Genomic DNA, 18,644 nt, shown 5'->3' on the forward strand with positions numbered 1-18,644 from the left:
CTCCAGGCAGGGTCCTTGGGGCTGAATCATTGACGTGGAATGAATCCTCTGCTCCCTTCCCACGGGGAAAACCCAGGGGTGCCATCCATTCCGGCTATTGGGCTCCCACTTTAGAGTGGGTGGGCTTTAGGGGAGGGTGGGATTTCCTCTTAGGAGGCCCTGGGGAGGCCCCATGGCCCCTTGGCCCTCTGCCGGGCCCAGCCCTCCACGAGCATCCCCTGCTTCCCCTCCAGCTCTCCGTGCTGGACATCTCTGAGGACCTGGGAGAGGCTCAGGGGAAGCAAAACCCAGGGGACCCAGCTGCTTCCCTGTCAAGTCCGGCTGCCCTGAGCGCTGACGGCTTGACAAGCAGCATTAGCATAAAAACCTCAGCAGTGGCAGTTGCCGGCTCTGAGCCAGAGCCCTGGGCGTCCCTGCTCGGTGCCATTCACTGTCACCGGGGGCGGGCACCTGCCAGCCAGAGGTGCATGGCTGTCTCTCATGCTGGGCTGCTGGACTCTGGGCATCTCCTGCTCTCTGGGCTCCTTCTGAAGCTCTTCCAACAACCCAGCAGTCCACCCAGACACCTTTCCCAGGGGCAAGCCCCTCCCTGCCTCTGTCCCCAGGGTTTCCTTGTTCCTAGGAGGACCCCCAATTCCCCAGTCCCCTCCACTTTCCTGGGGGGAGAATTCTGTTCTCATTGGAGTGATTCAGTCTAGTTTCTCCCCAATTCCCTACACTTTGCTTTTTAAATTGCCCTCCCTCTCACTAGGATGCCCTGTGTCCACCCCCAGCTTCTTGCTATCCAGGCTGACAAAGGGAGCCTGGGAAGTGCTGCTGGGGATGAGGACCTGGGTCTCAGTCAAGAGCAAGGGCACACACTTGATTCTGCCCCTAACACCCCCGCGGACGGTGAGTCTGCATCATGGGAGGAGATGTGTGAGGCGGGTTTTGCCCTGGTTAACAACACCCTGCAGGATCTCGGAGGTTAAACACGGGAGGAGAACCCAAGGCTGGGGTGGTACAGGAGGGAGGCTGGGGCCAGATGGAGTGATCTTCCCCTGGGGAGCCCTCCCCACCAAGTGCCAGGGCCAAGGTCTTGTTGCGCCCTCCCCAACCTTCATCACTTGGGCCTGAAAACCTTCCCTGAGATTCCATAGCACAGACATTGCAAAAACAGAGCAAAACTGTTGGAAGACAAAAAAGGCAGCAATTACAGTTAGGCAAAGAGCTTGAGTCCTCTTCTGCTTTGAGTCCTGCTGGTCACCTGGGGCTTTCTACTTGGAACCTGAAAACATAGAGGCGGCCCATTCTCCTCCTCCCCTCCTCTTGTCCTCCTCCTTTTCTCCTCCTCCTCTTCCCCCACCCCTCCTCCTCCTCCCTTACCTCCTCCTCTCCTCCCCTCCTCCTCCTCCTCCTTCCCTCCTTTCCTCCTTCTCCCTTACACCAAGGACCTCTGGCCTTCTTGGACCTTTGTGATATACTTCCCTTTGCCTGAAACCCCACCTTCCAGGGCTCAGACAGTCCTTCCCCAGCTCAGAGCCTTGAGGAGCACCCCACTTCTCTCTGTCCTAGAATCTTGCTCTTGTCTTTCACAAATTATGAAATTGTGTACTTTTTTTTTTGCAGTACTTTTCATGTTTTAAAATACTTATCAATAAATACGTCCTTTTCCTTTTTAAACTGGTTTTTTTTTTTTTTAATCAGAGGAATACATACGCAGAATTTAAAAATCAAATAATGTCAAGAGATGTTTCATGGAAGGCAGCAGGCCCCGATCACATCTCTTCCACCCTCCAGAGATAACCACGTTCAACTCTTGGCTGTTTCTCCTTGTGTTTAGAGCCCTTCACCCAAACAACATGCTCATGCTTCTACTTTTTTCCCCAACATCTTATTACAAAAAATTTCAAATGTATAAAAAGTTGAAAAGCTTTATAGCGAATGCCCATAAACCCACCAACTAGACTCTACAATTAACATTGTGTTATATCTGTTCTGTCACATAACTTTTTAATTTTCTGTCCTTCTATCCACCCATCATTCCACCTTACCTTCTGGCGCATTTCCAAGTGAGTGGCAGATGTGAGTACACTTCATCCCTAAGCACTTCACCAAACATCTCATTAGAATTCGGTATTTGCTGGTGGTCCTTTTTCCCCCCTCCTTTTGAAATAAATTTCATATGCAATGAAATGTACACATCTTAAGTGTACCAATTCATGAGTTCAGACCTAGGCATGAGACCATGTAACCAAACTGCCACCAAGAAGCAGAACTTTACCCTCCCCCTGGGGAGTTTCCTTACGCACCTTCTTGCTAAGTACTGACTGCTACCCACACAAGGCAGGCGGCTACTGTTCTCTTTTTCTCACTCTGTTTTTTGACAGAACAATTTTTGACCTTGTCTACTGACTTCTTCTTATGGTGCGAGTCTTAGCTCATAACTTTCAGTTCCCATAATATACTTATATCACACTTTAAAAAATTAAATCAATACTCTTCCTACACAAGAGTAAGTAAAAACTCTTTACTCCCAAGACAGTACTGTACTCAACACTGATGATGTTTCCTTTCTTGTGCAACTTTATGCTTGTCCTCATTTTTGGCTTGCTTGCTTTTCTATACCCTTCTCATAATTTTTTTCTTTATGAATCAATAGAACTGGGAAACCTCTATTGCTATTATTTGTCACATGAGCAAGTGTATCAAATAATCTGTAACTTACTTTTATGTTTTTTTCCCAGGGAGACTGCCCTCCAATCTCTTGAGGGTGGCTCTCCTGCTACTCCCATTCTCGAAGCTCTTAGGAGCTTCTCATCTCTGGTGTCTGAAACATCACGATCATATGCCTTGGCCCTTTAATGACCCTTCAATCTGGAAACGAACATCTCTCAGTCTGGGGAAATTTTCTTCTATTATTTCTTTGATAATTAGCCCCTCCATTTTCTCTAAACCTTTCTAGAATTTCCAGTGGTCAAATTCAGGACCTTCTGAACTGATCCTTAGTGTTCTCATTTTCTCTCCCATTATCTGTCTTTCTCTTATTCTCTTTCTTTCTGTGCCACTTTGGGGGAAATGTCCTCTATTTTATCTTTCAGACCTCTTATTGAATTCTGAATTTTTGCTATCCTTTTTAATAGCCAAGAGCTCTTCCTCGTGCTTTGGTTTTATATATGGGATCTATTTATTCTTGTATCTTCTTTCTATCTATCTATCTATCTATCTATCTATCTATCTATCTATCTATCTATATCTATCATCTATCTATCTATCATCTATCTATCATCATCATCTATCTATCTATCATCTGTCTATCTATCATCTATTTATCTATCATCTATCTACCTGTCTATCTTTCTCCTGCTCTTATTTCAGGTGAAAGGTCTGCTTTTATCTCTCTGAGAATATTGATAATATATATTTTTGAGGTTTTCTTCTATTCCTGACCTTGTCTCTGTTTCTTTTGAGTTCCTTTTTTTTTTCTTCTTCCCGTTTACTTGTCTGGTCTTAATGGTGGAGGCTTTCCTAGAATGTCTGGTGATCCTTAGTTGTCCATATTGAAGATTTTGGGTCATTAGAGAAACTTGCTTGGCAGCTCTATGGGCGCGGCTGGATCCCGTTTGCTGGTGGGCTTCTCCGCAGAGGGAATGGAGAGGGAGCTGGCTTTCTCTCTGGAGGACACTCAGTATTGCCCTTTACCCCCTTGGTCCATTCAGTTTTTCCAGAGAAGAATTCTCCTGCCACTGGTCTGGGGTGGGGGGTGAGGGATGGGAGTTCAGCTGTTGTCATTATTAAAGCTCAGTCGGGTAACAAGGGTCCGTTGCTGTTCAGGGTGCAGAATTTAACCTAAACTTCCTGTTTTATGCCTGGTGCTGATACTTCACTCTCATTTGTCAATGCAGATGGCATTGCTGAGCACAAGGCTCGCTGGTTCAGTTTCTTCAGAGGATGGCTTGCCCCTCTCCCAGTTTGGGAGAAGGGGGCTTGCCTGACTGCACAGGAGAGGGAGGGGACCCTGGAGGTCTAACCAGGGCCCCTGTTTTAGCCCCTTCTGACCTCCTGCTATGCCCGGTGCCCCTGGTCCCTCAGGGCTGGGGTTGGGGGGACGGTCCCCAGAGGCCACACCTCCTTCCCCAGGGATGTCTCCCTGCAGGCAGGGCCATATAAGTATCCTCCGTTCTATTACACCAGTTGTCACTCTTCCATTTGCTTTTTCTCTCCCCCAAATTTGATGACATTTGTCATCTTTCCCACTTGCCTTTTCCTGGTGGGTTTTAGTGGCTTGAATCTCATGTTAGCATGATTTCAGGAGGGAAGTGTGATAAAAAATGATGATCAACCCACCATGTTTAGCCTGAAGCCTTTTTATTTAATATTTGTCCCTCACACAAGATTGTGGGAGCCCCATAGCTAGGGATTCTGCCTGTTCTGTTCAACACTTTCCCCTGCCCTTAGCAGCATGCCTAACTCATACTAGGTTCTCAGAAAACAGATACTGACTAAATTAAAAGCGTGGAGGTTGGGAGGTTTTCGATGTTCTCTTATTTAGCAATGTCTGCTGCACCAGAGGTGGGAAGGGATCCTCAATCTCCTCTGGCAAATGAGGAGCCCAGGTCCGACTGGGGGTTATCAGATTATCAGATGTGGTGGGGAGGGTCATACCTGTGACAGCAGGAAAAAAAATCGTAGGTAGACAATCTCTGGACTCCAACGTTGGAGCATTATAGAGGCCGGCTGGATGCTCCCTAGAGGGGTGTGGGCCGTGCCCCTGGGGGCCTGGCAGTGAAGAGGAAGGGGCTGGCTTCAGTCCCATGCCCAGCCCACTATCCCCTTCTCCCACTCCCCTCCCAGAGCAGGGCTTTCTGTCTCAGCTGGAGGGAAGGGAACGTCAGCCTGGACTGGAAACCTCTCTCCTACCCCTAGAAGGCCCGGGAGGGCTGCAGACCTCAGCACTGAGCCCAGATGCCGGGTGACGAGCTAAAAATACAGCCATCGGTATTCCCCCTCCCCCCACTGTCTTAATGTGGTTTTAAAATAAGTCAGCCTCTTTCTAGTTCTGCTTTCCGCTGTCATTTATTTCAGTTTTTATCTCCACAACAAAAATTCCTTCCAACTTTTTTTCCCTCTCTCCCTGTAATGCTCTTCACTTTCAAATGCTAATAATCTCCAGCTGTAAAAGGCTTAGAAGTGGCTCTAGATTGTTTGATCTTTGGCCTGTGATCTGCTTTCATCTCTCTGCTTTCAAATGTTACTTTAGATTTACTTTAACCTATTAACATGCTTGGTATTCACAGACACGCACTCTCCAAACCAGCTTCCCAGCACCCCCCACTCCATTATAACTAGGCAAGGAAAGTGAAACTGTATGCACGTGGGAGGGAACTTTGGCCCCGGTGGCTGGAGGCCTGGAAGGCAAGGACGGGGGGGAGGGGGGGAGGGGGGGGCGGGGATCGAGCAGGGGGAGACGGGGAAGGAGGGGAGGTCATAAGGGAGGAGAGGGAAGGGAAGAGGGGCCTGGGACCAGGACCAGGAGGCTGGAGAGGAGAGGAAGAAAGAAGGCATGGAAGCCAGAGAAAGGAGAGTGGGACAGGGACAGGAGGCCAGGTCCCCATGGCAGAGCAGGCTGCCTCCCCGCCGCTTAAACACTATCTAACTCCACTCTCCCGGCAGCGCCCAGCCCGGCCCGGGGAGTGGGGGGCCTGAATTAGGTCTTGAGATTTCTTGCTCCCACCATTATGCTGGAATGTCTGCGTGTTCATTTCCACCGGAAACGCCAGGCATGAATATGGATGAAACTCCTCACTGAGACCACAAGGGTACGGCTCAATTATTTGCCATATAAAGTAGCACATGAGGATTCTTTGCACTTGATCATTTCCTCTGTGTAGGGCTGCGTGCACGCGCACCCGTGTGTCTGTGTGTGTGCGCGCGGAGGGGCGATGTGCGGGCGGTTTGGGGAGACACCGTATCACGGAGACCCTCACTGCTGGGTGCCTGGATGGGGTTTTGGAAGAGAGACCCCACTTGTCCATGTCCCTCACCCCAACACACACACACACCAGTAACGGCGGTGACTGCACAACCACCGAATGGCCAAAGGACTGAAATCAGAGGAGGATCGCTGATACCAGGATTTCTGGAAAACCCAAGGGCAGGAGCCTGATGGCCCTTTTCCTCTAAGGCTGCTCCCTTGGTTGGGGAAAAAGCCTGAGCCAACCATCACTGCTCTGTGGGAAGGCAGGAGGGAGAGGCTGTCTTAAGCTGGGGTGAGAGGGACACCAAGGGAGACCAGAGCCCTCCCCCCACCCCAACCCCCGCCCTGGGGACGGTCTCCCCATGGAGGAAAAGTGGCCAAAGCTGCTGGGGTCAGAGGAATGCAAGGAAATCTCAGTTGGCATCAGGAGCTCTAGAGTTCAAGCCTTGGGCCAGTGACTTAGCCCCTCGGACCTCAGTTTCCTTCTCTATGAAATGGGCTAACAATATTCTTACTTCCCAAGGTAGTTGTGGTGGCACAATAATCCTGGTAAGGATTATAATTCTACTCTAGCAAGCACTCATCATGCAGCAGGTACTATCCTAAGTCTGTTATTGATATTAACTCACTTAATCCTCCATTAATCCTCAGTTAATACTCATTTAACCCTATGAGGTGGATACTATTATCAGCCTCATTTTGCAAATAAGGAAACTGAGACCCAGAGGGGTTAAGCAATTTGCACAAGGTCACGGAGATAGGGCTGGTATGTTTATTTTAGGCTAATTAGGCTCCTGGGTCACCTGAACTCATCTCTTACCTCATGGAATCCCACAACCTCCCCCCTGGGTTGGTATCGGTGCCCCGACTCTACACAGAGCCTAGCCGATCAGCCTCGGCTTTCTGCTGCCCCGGCCCACACTCCTTATCATCATGCTCTGCCGCGAAGATGCTTTCCAACCGCAAAGGGCTTAAAAATGTCAGTTATTATTATCCATAAATGTTGGGGGTTTCTGTCAAAGGGAAGACTCACGTTCCCTGAGCCGGAGGTCTAGGGTTGCTACGGAAAAGGCGGGGTGCCTACAGGCTGTCCTCTCTCTCAGACCTTCTCTCGGGCAAACCAGAACCTCTCCGCTGTAGCCAGTCAATTGCTTCTGGTCCTGAACAAAGAGGAAAGGGAGAACAGAAGTTACCCTGCTCTGTATGCAACTCAACAGAATAAGCACAGGCTGGGGGGTGGGGGGGGAGGGGCGGGTAACCACGGACCCACCTTAGATCAGGGGACCACCTGGAATGAGCCCCCCTCACGGCTGCCACGCCCCATCTTCCCCCCGTGGAGGTGGTGGAGGAGGGCAGGGTTGACAGGGGCTGAGCAGAGCGGTGACGCTAAGCTGAGCCCACCCATGGGCACTTGGGGGAGCTTTCAAGCTTCCCCCGCCCATAGAAGCAGAAGGGAAATGGACCCGGTCTGAATACTGCCACATGCCAGGCAACATGGAAGGCATTTCCACACCTCTCAGCATGTTCAAACTTTGCACCAACCCTGTGAGTTAAGCATCCACCCGCATCGTCATTTTGCAGGTGCCGAGAATCTTAAGTGACTTGAACACGGTGGCGCAGAATCTCTTTCCACCCCCTGCCTCCGGCAGGTCTCAGTGGATGAAGACTGATGGCACTAATCCAGCAGTGACCTGATAGGCAGCTTCGGGGGCCCGCCCACGGCCTAGACACCAGTGACCCTGCAGTCCCCCTGAAGGTTTCATTTTGCCAGGCACTGGACGCCCCTGGGGGCAGGGTCCGGATCTGCTTGTGACCTTGTAGAACCCAAGCTTAAAGTGTTTCTTCCTGTCACTCTCTTTAGGATCTGTCTCCCTCTGGAAGCTCGCCTGGCCCGGGAGTGAGCCTTGCATGTCATGTGCCTGTGAGAAAGAACTCAACTCTGGGGGACTGTGTGCCCCCAGATAAGTAACTTAGCCTCTCTGAGCCAAAGTGTCATCATTTGCCTAAATAGTGAAAGAGTGGGGTGGTCCTAATGAACCAGGGCCCAGGAGGGGCTGCGGGCCTGGGGGTGCTGTGTCTTCCGCACCACCCACTGGGCTTTTCTTGGGGAGGGGGCCGTCAGAGCCCCTACCTGTGAGGCTGGCAGTGAAGGAGGGAAGAACACCCACATCTTCCAGTTTTCTGCCTCCAGCAAAGCTCAGGTGCTCTGCCACTCACCCCATAGAGCCTGCAGGCTTGAATGTGAGAGACTGTTTTCAGAGGTGCCTGCCAGGGGCATAATGAACACTGGAAGACCCAGAATTGGCTCTGTGGCCTTCCACCTGAAACCCGGTAGACAGCTCTTCGGGTCAGGAGGATCCTTCTAGGTTGCCATGGGAGTCGGAGAGAGGTCGGCGGTTGAGGAGGGCTCTTGTTCTTGCTACTCCTTCGCCTCCTCTGCTTTCAACCTTGCCAGGAGTCCGGGGAGCTGGGAGGGGCAGCGGGCACTGAGGAGAATCCCCCCTTCCTTCACACCCACCCACCAGTCCTTAGTCACTGGAAAGAGCAAATGCAAATGGATCCAAAGCACAATACCCAGAATACACCACCACGCTTCCTAGGGGCTCACTCTGAGTTAAAGCTGGGCTCCTCCTGGGGGCTGACATTTTCCCTGGTTCAAACAACATCTGTGGCTCGCCGAGCTTGGTGAAAGGTGAAGGAGCCAGCCACTGCCACTGTAGACTCCAGGGAAATGGAAAAACCCAGCTCCACAGGTCCCTCCCACCTGGAGCGGGTTCTGGGCCCACGCGTGCACTCACACCCATACACCCCACACACGGCCCCACAAGTGCGCACTCGTGTACCCCTCAGCCGCTCATAAGCCCACGTGTGTGCATTCCCACATGCATGCAGACTCACATGCGTGTCCTTTCATGAACACTCTCGCCCACCCACACCCACACACACGTGTGCACGCACACATCCACCCACGAACAACACGCAGACTTCCGTGAGCTAGAGGAGAGGGTCTGCCCCCAACCCCTCCCCACTCGGCCCCCCACGATGAGAGAGGGCAGAACGAGGGGGTGGCTGCCGAGGGTTTGAAATAAATGCATTCTGAGAAGAAGGACTGTCTTCCCCTCCAGGCTCCAGGCCAAATCTCCAAATGAAATCAGGCTGGGGAGAAATGAACAACCAAGATGCACAAAACAATGTGAAGAAGAAACGAATAATAATATATATATAAAAAAAAAAGGTGAGAGTTATTTTTCAGCTCACTGGCTTTCTGAAAAGTAATATAAAGTTGAGCAGCGTCTTCTTGGAATTGACCTTTCTGAGCCGAGACCCAGGCCACACGCACATCTCTTTCCTCCCTTTCTATTACCCGAAATTTGTGTGGTTTCATCTCCTCTGATTTTCTTTCCTTTGTGCGCCTGTGCAGACCCCTCGTGTCAGGGGCTTGTCCCCAACCCGGCAGCCCTGCCCTGCCACCATGCTTCTCCCTGGTTCCCCAGCTGGCTGAGGATTGCGAGCCCCCCCTCCCCCCGCCGCTCCCCCACCAAAGTGGGGGCCTTGTCCCGCCCAGCTCTGTCCTCCTCCCTGCCCAGAAGGGGCTGCAGCTTCTATCCCTGCCATACACCAACCTGGCCTCCTGGCCTTCTTTGCTCCAGAGAGAATTCTCTTGCACACTGTTCCTTGAAGCAGGGCTGGAAAGGGAAGTGTGGATGGGCCCAGGGAGTCCTGGAGCAGGGAGGACAGGGCCATATTTGGTGAGTGCACAAGAGAGCAGGTGAATCATAAGAGGTTTCTGCCTTCTTCAGAGTATGGAGGGGTAAGTTTCCATTCCAAAATGTCTGGGAAAAAGGTTAAAGAAGGGGAGACCCCGAACCTTCCCCAACAACAATGACGTTCCCTGTAGTTCCAGTCAACTCTCCACCAGAAGTGAGGCTGGAAGGACTGACCCGGTGATGGCCCCTTTGCCACCTCCCATCCCCAGACACACACACACTCACAGACACGCACACACGGATCTCACACAGATGTGCGTGCGTGGGCGCCTCAGACACCTCCATACAGACGCACACACACACGGCCCTGGAGCAAACACACAGAGGCCCCCCTCAGATGCACGCACAGCTCAACCCTGTCCCCGTGGGTACACACACATGCAGCCCTGACACACCAGCACGCGCACACGCACCAGGTGTACGTGCACCTTCTTCTGCGTGGTTCCCTTTTAGAGCTGCGCGGGGGCCTTTGCTGCTCAACTGTGTCTACTCTCAGCTTGTACTTCCTGCCTTAAGGAGGTGGGGGCACTTAATGGTCTGTATCCCCATTGACTTTGGCAATGAGAACATCAAACATGGAGAGAAAGTGCCTGGTGGCCCCTTTGTTACAAAGATGAGTGAACGGTGCCTGGCTTACCCCAGACCGGAGGGGGGAAAGGCTTCAGGAGGACCAGTCAGACACCTGCCCTAGGTCCACCAAGAAGAGAGAACACTGATGGATGTGTTTGGGGTGGGAAAAGGAGGACATGGGGATGTTGATAAAATAACTGAAGCCTTTCTCTGGAAGAGACTAAGAGGTCTAGGGTAGAGATAGGTAATTCTGATGCCCATCACCTGATGTATTCTTGTCCTCACTCAGCCAGTGGCTAAAGCACAAGATGAGCCATGTGAGGGGCTCGGGCCATGACACGACGTGGAGGGGGCGCTGCTATGTGCCCACAGTGGGAATGATTGACATGAGTGAATCCTTGGCTTTTTGCCTAAGTGCTCCCTCCTTCATTATGTCATTTCTATCATCCCAATCACCTTGTCCTATAACTGGGACAGGTATTGGGTGGCCTGTCTTAGAGGTGAGGAATCTGGGGCTCAGGTAAGGTGAGCGACTTGCCAGGTGGATTAGTCAGGCTGGACTAATTGCTGTAACAATCAGGTCTGAAATCTCAGTGGGCTAGCTTCATAGAAGTTTCTCAAACAGGCCCCTCTTCAATGAGAGTTGGCAAGCAAGCTCGGCTTGATGGGACCCAGGATCCTTCTTGTGGCTCTGTTATTCTTGAGGTGCTTGGCGTATCTTGATTTGGCAGGTGGATGGGAAAAGCAGGTGAGTGTTTATGCGTGATGCTTTTTATGGGCCAGGCCCGGAAGTGATAGGATCTCCTCTGTTCCCATCCCATGGGCTAGAACATAGTCACCCAGCTACATCTACAATGGGGAGGCTAGGGAATGTAGTGCAGCTGCGGGTCCAGGAAGAGAAGGAGAATGCAGATGAGCCCTGCCCGTCTCCACCGTGCCCTGACTCACATAGCCGACAACAGTGAAATCCGTCCTTCGACCTAGGTTCTGATCCCAGTAAGTACTGTGCTTTTCCCTTCCAATGCTTTACCTTGAAGTATTAAGCTTTTCCAACAAAGCAATGTTCCTGGTCTTTTTCTAGGTCTGGAAGTCCTTACATTTATAAGAATATCACAATAATGGCAATAATATCTCCCTCTCTGGTCTATGATGCGCACATCACATTTACTCTCACCACCACCCTATAAGTTATATAGTATAACCCTACCTTCTAACTGAGGACAGTGCAGCTCAGTGAGATTAAGTAGCTTCTCTGAGGTTGTGAGAATGTGAGTCTAAGCCCTTCTGGCTCCAGTCTTCCATCTTGCTCCCGTGTTGCTATGGCTCCCACTGGACCTGGGATTGGAGGCTGAGTAGTTGGAGAGTCAGCCTTCTTAATCCTTCAGGGCAGACTTCCCCGATGAGGCTTAAGTAGGATACAAATGGAGTGGGCAGAGTTCTTGCTGCCTTCTGCTCTGGGAAGCATCTGGAGATATATAAGGGCATAGGCTTTGAAATCTCTGGCGTTCAGCACCACACCCTCTCCGCCTGCAAATTGGAGACTGTAGACACCACCCTCATTCCAGACCCTCTCCGTATGCATAGGCTTCTAACTGGTTTCACCAAGACCTCACAGTTTGTCTTTAAACCCTTTCTGCACATCCCGGAAAGGAACCTTCTTAACCACACGCACATTTCATTGTGTCTTTCTTCTGCACAATGATGTTCATGACTGCCGTCAAGTCCAAGCTCCTTAATTAGCCCCTCCTATTTCTTTATACTCTGCCCCTAGGTTGTCCATCTGGATGGATCCTCCTTGACTCCCCTAAACATATCGAATACTCTTACCATACTTTCTTTCTCCTCCCTCCAACATCCCACTGCCGGGGCACCCTCATCGCTAGCCTACCTGTCGCCACTTCTAAGATACCTCCCCTGATCACCCAGATAATCTGCGTGTTTGTACCCTCATGCAGTGTTTCCCTCCAAGGTACCCTCCGTGCCATGGTCTCCTGAGAATGTTTCTTATCTTTTTCCCCAGCTTGTAGCCTCATGAGGGTGAAAGCTAAGTCTTGTACAATTTGTACCTTTGGATAGAACAGCCCTCAAACAATAGTTTACGCCTGAGAAAATCATCACAAGATAGCCAAGACTTTCAGTGATATGCAAATGAAAGACTTGGCTTAGGAGCCATCATTAATGTCTGTTTGACTGTTTTCTGTTTTCTGTTTTCTGCCAGCCAGGATCATGAGGCAGCTCCCACGTCTTGGAGGGCTCCTAACCTCACTGGGTTTATCTGTAAGGCTGTATGGGTGGGACCTGGAAGCAGAGACTTGTGGCACTTTGAGTTGTGTATTCTCTGCCCCCTGGGGGGGGCGGTGGTAAAAGCCCAGGCCCCCGACAGGCTAACCTGTCAGGTGGAAGTAAGCGAGGCAGGTGCATTTGGGGAGCTCTATAAATGGAGCTCTCTTGGCTCTGCCCACCCTCAGCCCCTCCACACCAGGCCAAATTGTAGGCTGAAGCCAGTGGCGCAAGTAATGGATTGGAACCAGGATGCTCAGGTTAAGTGGGCCGCTCTGTGGAGCTCATCCATAATCCTGCTGGAGCCCAGAGAACAATACGTTAATTAGAGCTGACAGCGAGGCTCCCACCAGCCATCCATCCTGCCTGTGTCTGCGGGGCCTTCCCCATGGACACGCAGCCCACTCCCTTCTCTGAAAGAGATTTATTCATTATCAATGTTTGTCTGTGAGAGGGGCCCAGTGGGGGAGGGAACGGGATTCCAAAGGGGACAGGATCTGAAAGAGGCAGTGCTGAAGCCTCTGGCAGCTGAAGAAGGGATGTGTTTGGGGGCTGGAGATGGGGTGTCCCCAATTAGGAGGATGAGGCCCGGCCACTGGATTGGCCAGGGGAAGGGGTAAGCCAAATGATATTAGAAGAAATTCAGTAAATATGTCCAACAAGTGGTCCTTGTGGGAGTTTTAGCTTTGGACCTAGCTCACTTTAAGCCACAAACTCTGGAGGCGGGCGGGTTGTGGGGGAGAAGAAGATAGGGAACGGATAAATCCCATTTATCTAAAGTCTACCCTCGTGGTTGCACTTCAGAAGCACTCAAGAAGTGCTTGTTGAGTGAATAAATGTCTTTCATGGCAGCCAGAGGGATTTAGATCAGACATCATAAGGAACTCATTACGAATGAGCAAGAAGAAATAGGAATGAGAAAGACCAAAAATGGGTTCTGGGATTCCTACCCAGCAAGAATCTTTTGAAAGAAAGGCGGATATATTTCATTTTTCCTGGATCCCATTATCTGTGGATCATGTAGAATTTTGGAGAAAATGGGAGAAGACCAGCTCTCCACAAGAAAGTGAGACAGCCTGGGGAGATAAGAAGTCAACAGGTCCGAGACGGCAAAGGACTGATGGGTCTGTGGCCCACTGACCAAGGCTCTGAAGAGAATGAGAGGGGGTGAGAAGTGGGGTGCAAAGTCCTCATGAACTCAGCTCACAAAGGGACACGAAGAACTCTAGCCCCTCTCTGCAGCCCCTGCTACCAGACAGGGAAAAGGGGGAAGTGGGAAAGTGATTGGCCAAAGTCCCACAACCAGTGCGTGCCAGCATCTTGCTGCTCTAAGCCCTGGGCCAGCCTCATCCCCTCGCCTGGAGCCTTGTTGAACATACAGATTCTTGGGCAGCCCCCCAGAACTACTGAATCCAAATCCCCATTTTAACAAGAGCTCCTGTGATTTCTCTGCACACCAAACTTGGAGAAGCAAGCCAGCTAGATCATGTGCCGACTTCTTCGGGGACCAGATGGTGGTTTAGGGAGAGAACTGCTGGAATAGGTCAGAAGCTCTTGCCCTAACCGTCTATTAACTGTCGGGGTGACTTGGGGTGAATCACTTAGACCCTCTGGGCCTTCGTTGACTCATATTTAATATGAAAAGATTGAACCGGATCTGTGTTTCTTAAACTCTTATCAACCATCAGAACCACCTGGAATGAAAAGCAGATTCTTGGGGGCCACTGCTATCGTTTCTTGTAGGGCCTGAGATTTTCTGATTGGTTCCAGACCAGGCTAATACTGCCCGTCAGGGAGCACACATTGAGAAGTGCCTGCCAGATGATTTCTAAGGTTCCTTCTGACTTGGATGCTTGATGGGGTTTTTATTCCCCAGTTTAGGAGTCTTCCTTCCCCCCAGGCATCAACTGGTTGCTTGCTGTTTCTGGGTCCCCTTCTGTTCTCAGTAGTCAGTACCATTTTTTTCCAGCACACCCAGGACTTTAGTGAGCCAAATCTTACAAAAGGCATTAAAGTCAACGCAGGCAAAGTATTAGCCACAAAGATTTAAGAAGAGTCCTGTGAAACACAGCAATAAAACCTGGAAATAACTACCCATTTCCTACAACAAAGTATCTCATTTCCGAGTCCATAAACGCTCCCTCTCCAGATCCCCAGACCCATCTGTTTTGTAAGCATGTATAATTATTAGCACCATAAAGTCGCTTTCTCTACCTAATGTAATTATCAGGAGCCAAAGTACCTTCAGGTAGAGGAGGGGGAGGGAAGAGGAGACGCACTCACTGCAAACTCAGACTATTTCTTTAAAGAGAGAGAAGTAGTCACACGAGAATGTAATGATTCTTTATGGTGATATTATACTTCCTATGGAGGCTTTGGGGACAGCTTTGCAAATAAGACTGAGCTGGCTCATCTCAAAGTAAAGAGCAGTTTGCTGCCATGTACAAGGGATTTAGGCCCTACTGGGAGCTAGGAATTAGGATCATCTTGCTTCCTCTGCCATAACCTTCAGATTCTCTGTAAGTCTCAAGGAAGGCCTTCCATCCAAGGCGCTTCCAAAACCAGTTTCTTCTTTCCTTCCTTTTGCACTTCCTCTGGCAGAAAAAAAAAAAAGAAATTACAAAGCTTCTCTGAGATGTTAGCTAGCTTGGAACTTGCGGTTCGGAGCGAAGCCTTGACTGTGGTTTTGTGTTCTCCTGAGGTGCCTTGGGGGTGGGGGTGGGGGGCTAGCTAGTCGAACGCTAACTGAGTGAGGGAGTGAGTAACTGGAGGAAGTGACGGATGAATGGATAAGGCCCAGACGGTGACAGGAACTGTTATTGAAGATGAAGGAGAACATATTCCTTCTCTTCATATGTCTTATTTGTGAAGGGGTACGGGGCAGAATAAAGACCAACGAGGCTTCACAGACAGGCTGATTTTGATTTACTGTATGATGAGCAAAATAGCCTTCTGACCGTGTGGGCTGTTCAAATGGACTGGCCCCCTCTTTGCTTCATGGTGAGTTCTCCATCACTGGGGATTTTCCGACAGAGCACTTTCCCCATGAGTCTTGTCTAGGATGTTGGTGTATTAGGTAGGAAGGAGGGGGAATGGGTAATGGGGATAATGTTTATTAGCATTTACTATGTGCCTGGCTTTTCAGGGATATAATCTCATTTAATCCATTCACCAAACCCATGAGGGTTTTAAAAAGAAAGAAGACAAGGACAGAGAATCGTGGAACTAAGTACATGCATCCCAGCTAGTACGAGGTCGAGCCAGGAGGCAGACCAGGCCTGTCTGCTCCCCAGTTCATCTGCCTTCTATAGGGACTTGAAAATACCATCCTCGGCTTTATATTCTTCAGTGCACTTATTGGAACTGAACTTGACATGCTCGATTCTTGAAAACACAGGCTGCTGCCGCGGCTAGCAGCGATGTTGGTCTATCTTCTGGATCCATCTCTGAAAATTCAAAGAGGAGCTGTTGTGGGAAAAGCAACTGTTTTCAAGGCGGTTCTCTCTGGGATCAAATTTGTTTGTTACGCTCGTCTGCAGGTTTGTCTGTCTGCCAGGATCCCAAATCAGCGTGATGGATTGGGGATTCCATTCTCTGACTTGGAAATCCATACAAGTGGTGGCTCCTTCCTTCCCCTCCTCACCCTGGGGAACAGGCTCCTCTCTCTGGCTCTCACACAGACCCCAGTCAGGGCCGATGGGAGGAGAGTTTCAGCTGGGCAGGGGCAGACAGCTGAGGCTACAGACTGCCACACTGTCACTAATTTCTTGTGCTGGGAAAATCCCAAAGGTGCTGGTGGTGCAGTCTGGAGAAGACTGGGCTGACGTGCTTTCTGCGGCATCTCTGCAGCCCTTTGGAGGCAGCTTCATGTGTTTGCGTGCGTGAGTGTGTGTGTGTGTGTGTGTGTGAGATGCTCGTCTCTGTCCCTTGTTCTCATGCCAACTTTCTCTGGATGCCCACCAGATTCCTTCCTGCCTATGTGCCTGTGTGCCCTGTTTCTCATCTGTCTTTGAAACCGTGTGGCAGGGACTCCTTCCCCATGTACTGGGGGAGCGGCAGATGAAGGGGGACAGGAAGCAACTTGTCGCTTCGCACCAGGCCACTGCCTTTCCTCTCTGAAGTCTACCCCCTTCCTTTTGCCTCGGCCTGCCTTTGCCTCCAGTTCCTTCCAATCCAGCTTAATATCATGCTGGGAGAGGAGGGCACGAGCCAGGCCTCTGGGAGGGCATCTGCTTCTGCTGATAAGTAGCCCTGCCTTTTTCCTGCCCTTCAATGGGGCGGAGCTGCCCTCCCGCGTGAGCCACGGAATTAAAGCAGGGCACCGGGCTTTGGCATCTGGCCTTCAACTGGCACCAGATCTGCTTGTGCCCGTGGATTTCTCTCAGAGACTTACTATGACCTGATTAAAAATGATTTCTTCTTGCAAAGCAAAATAGGGCCCTGTGTGGAGTCCACCCCTTAAACGAGATGGGAAGCTGGAACTCCAAGGGCCCCGAATCTTAGGGTCTGAGAATTGATTCCCCCTTCCAGACTTGGTGGGGGAAGATTTCAAAGCAGAGGGCTGCACAGAAGGCGAACCTGCCCCTATGTGCTGCAGACCTGTGGCTTCCCAGTCTGCTGGGGCATCTGTGACAATGTACTGCAGATGGGGGCCTGCAAACAGCAGAGAGGTATGGTCTCACACTTCTGGAGGCTGGAAGTCCAAAATCGAGGTGTTGGCAGGGTTCGTTCTCTCTGAGGGCTGGGAGGGCAGGATCTGTTCAGGCCTCTCTCCCTGGCTTGCAGATGGCCGTCCTCTGCCTCTCCTTCTTCATGCTGCCTCCCTTCTATGTGTGTCTCTGTGTCCAAATTTCTCCTTTTCATAAGGATGCTAGTTGTATTTGTCAGCTCATGCTGCCATAACAAAATGCCACAGCCTACGTGGTTTAAACAGCAGAAACCGCTCCGAGCAACAGAAACCAACAGAAAATTTTCTCACCGTTCCGGAGGCTGGAAAGTTCAAGATTAAGGTCCAGCAGGGTCCAGTTTCTGGTGAGAGCTCTCTTGCTGGCTTGCGGATGGCTTCCTTCTCACTGTGTCCTCAAGCGGCAGATGGGAACGCTCTGGTGTCTCTTCCTGTCCATAAAAGGACACCAGCCTTATCAAGTTAGGGCCCCACCGCTATGACCCCATTTAGCCTTTATCATCTCATAGGCCCCATCTCCAAATACAGTAACATTCGGGGTTAGAGCATAAACATATGCATTTGGCAGGGAGGGGACACAATTCGGTCAGTGGCACCAGGTTGTTGGGCTAGGGTCTACCCTAATGATCTCACTTGATTATCTCTGTAAAGCCCTTAGAGCCAAATCAGATCCCAGAAAATTCTGGGTTCTGGGGAGTAGGACTTCAACAGATGAATTTCAGGGAACACAAGTCAACCCGTGAGACTAGGGCCCCACCCAACTCCCTTGGCCACCTTGGGATCCACTATAGAAGAGACTCTTCCAGCTGGTTTCCTTTCCCTGGCACAGTCTGCTGGATTTTCTGACGGCAAGGGATGGGAGTAGGGCCCCCCCGACCCCCGTAACTCCCTTAACTGAGGCAGGACACCCAGGGCACCCAGGGCTCTGATCAGCAGTCGCACCTCAGGAGTTGCCAGCCCTGCTCATAGCTGCCATTTTCCATGTCATCAGCTCGTCCACTGGGCCACTGCCACCCCAGCTGACTTGTCTCTGTTCCAGGAGGAAGGAACCCCAGCATTCAGGTGTCCTTGGAGACATCTGGGCAGAGCCAGCCAGAGAGCACGAGGGGGACACCTCTAAAGAGGACTGGGGCATGGGGTGTGTGGGGAGAGTCTAAGAAGTGGGAGAGAGGAGAAGACAGAGAGTAGGAATTAGTCAGATCCCCCCTCATTCCAGGCTTGCTGTCACAGCCATGGAGAAAGCCTTTTAACCACATTTTTTCCTCATAATAGGATTATTCTGAAAACATTTCAAGTGAGAGAAATGCTGTTTTCTTTTAAATCTTTATTTAAAGTACACGAAGATCAGAATTTTCTTTTCCAGATTAAGTAGCCCTTATATCTTTAT

The 18,644-nt window shown here is 50.6% G+C and overlaps 2 long non-coding RNA genes across 6 annotated transcripts in view; one reads left to right on the plus strand and one right to left on the minus strand.

Moving 5' to 3' along the window:
* Nucleotides 1-4,253: 4,253 nt before the first annotated feature.
* On the minus strand, nt 4,254-11,685 carry LOC145716309 (uncharacterized). The gene is made up of 3 exons (XR_014138920.1): nt 11,501-11,685; nt 6,990-7,116; nt 4,254-4,644 (listed from the first exon to the last, which is right to left on the minus strand). It is a non-coding gene; the product is annotated as an uncharacterized LOC145716309 (long non-coding RNA).
* Nucleotides 10,889-18,644, plus strand: part of LOC145716308 (uncharacterized) — a 129,065-nt gene continuing 121,309 nt past the window's right edge. Inside the window, exon 1 of one of the 5 annotated variants that reach the window (XR_014138919.1) lies at nt 10,889-11,289. This is a non-coding gene — a long non-coding RNA (uncharacterized LOC145716308). The remainder of the gene's footprint in view (nt 11,290-18,644) is intronic. The other 4 variants (XR_014138917.1, XR_014138918.1, XR_014138916.1 and 1 more) reach the window with 4 other exon arrangements.

Source organism: Leptonychotes weddellii, chromosome 11, assembly GCF_054177405.1.
Source record: "Leptonychotes weddellii isolate Sample4059 chromosome 11, ASM5417740v2, whole genome shotgun sequence".
NCBI classification, from domain to species: domain Eukaryota; kingdom Metazoa; phylum Chordata; class Mammalia; order Carnivora; family Phocidae; genus Leptonychotes; species Leptonychotes weddellii.